Below are 2,306 nucleotides of genomic sequence, written 5' to 3' on the forward strand. Positions count from 1 at the left end.
TATAGTCGGCCCCGTCCGACTTTACTGCTTTCCTTACTGGTTATCTATGATAATGTTGGTTTAAATGGAAGAGCAAACGACGCAGGAGTTTTAAACGATTTATCATTAAAAAATCTTTTTAATTTCTCTCCAGATGACCATTTGATAGGTTCAGAAAAAATTTAATTTCGTATTTGTTGCCGATGACGCCTTCTGGTTGTAAAGAGGAATCCTCAAACCTTATGAGGAAAGGCCAGGAAACGCAAACAAAATATTTAATTAAAGGTCGATACAAAACTATTGGATTCAGAGAACACCAACACCTTGGACTTCCAAAAAGAACCTATAGAAAAGATGAATGTCTGACTGCTCTTCAAAAATGGCAAAGTAACCATTCTGGAGATGAAGGATGGAATGTATGGGATACATACTCTGGCAGAATGATGCAGTACAAAAATTAAATTTAAATTGAGAACGTGATAATAAGGTGGTATGTAGTAATGAGAGAAACATTTTCTATATCGTGATCAATTTGTTCTATAACATAACATAATATACTGAATAATACAATTAAGGATGTAACTTTTAAAACCAACATTGTTAGATTGTACAAATTTGTGTGGAATATGTTAATACATATTCGGTTTAATTAACACTACTTGTTGCTCTTTAACTGGTAGTCCCTTTTATGAATACAATGGGAACGTTTTTATTGTCCATTTTCCGAAAATGTTTCATAGTATTTGTAATAAAATTGAATTTGAATAACTATTTGTTGTATTTTCAAATACGGATATATAAATACACGTACATAAGGCAAACATAACGCCAAAGAAACACCCATCCGTGTGCATGTAAAATTGTCCTTTAAAAACACATACACGCATCATTGTAATCAACCCTCCAATAGTCAATAATTTATTGGCGAAACAGTATAAATATAGATTTTATTAAAAGAAATTATATATTTACCAAATTGTAATAATTGCTAAATAATTGTGCTACCCTATAAGCACCTAAAATACGAAAGTACAGCCAATTCATATAATAGCAAAAATGCGTCTTATCAAAATATCCAACTATATAACGCGAATAATAATTTAGTGTAATTATTGTCTACTAGCATATGCCCGCTACTTCGTAAGCGAATGTGGGAATTATTAAAACATGTCAAATTATTATTATTTTTTCACAGAAAACTACATATGACAGAAGAGCCAATATCGACCAATTTAGTACCATTGTTCTCTTATATATTTCATATTTCCAAAACTACCTCCATATCTCAACACTACACACAATTTCTGACAACAGAAATCTTGCTTTCTACTAAACTTGTTACCAATTATTACCTTTTGTACTCTTGTATTACTTATTTCCAAAACTATTTCCACATTTCATGATTTGAGGTCTATAGGTGTACCCCAATCCAAATTTGACTAAATTTAGTACCCATTTTTGTTTTCGCATAGTCAGGCTGAATCAGGCTGTTGTTTTTACAAAAAAAAAAAAAAAAAAAACTATGTATTAGTAAGGAATGTATGGCATTGTTCGCCGAATGGTAATGCAGGGAAGACTATACATTCCCGTCTTGCCTCTGATCATTATCAGATCACTTAGTTTTTTGTTGGGATATTCTCATCAGAAGCTATTTACTTTCCATACCCAAATGACTCTGGTAACAAATCGAAGTACTTACGTTACCAGCGATACCACCAGCGATCGTAAGTACTTCGATTTGTTACATTTGGGTATGAAAGGTTGACCCGAAATTCAAATTGAAAAAATAAATAAAAACAAAATAAAACAATATTGGCGTAAGAATATATTTTCGACTTTATTTGGGAAGTTAGTATGTTTTGAAAGAAACAAAATTTTACCTTAATGCGTGCGTGTTCGATCGACAGCGAGAAAGCAAGTGAAGTCGCGGTAAGCAATGAAGCGTAAACAAAGTCGAGGTCACATCGACGACCGCAGCATTGGAAAGTCCTCTCTGCATCCGAACCATAGTTGGGCAGACTTGAACACCAGCGTTGATGTCAAAACAAAAAAAAAAAATTGCCCACCATTGATCCGAACTAAGCGAATGCGACTTCTAGGAGAGAGCGTGGGAAAGCGAGAATACTCTTTCCTACAATCCGAGCCAAGCGAATGTGACTCCTAGAAGAAGTGCAGAGAAAATTCACCCATTGACTCAAATGTGTTGCCAAATTATGTAAATAATAATTGGTATGCTACGGAAGGGGAGACAACATATCGAACAAATACTTGTTGTAATCAATGTATGTATCGAACCTAAACATTGCCGCCCACCTTGCAGCGCTACA

Source organism: Musca vetustissima, unplaced genomic scaffold (assembly GCF_032173495.1).
Source record: "Musca vetustissima isolate MV318-11 ecotype Yass unplaced genomic scaffold, APGP_CSIRO_Mvet_v1 utg1222, whole genome shotgun sequence".
Classification (NCBI taxonomy): Eukaryota; Metazoa; Arthropoda; class Insecta; order Diptera; family Muscidae; genus Musca; species Musca vetustissima.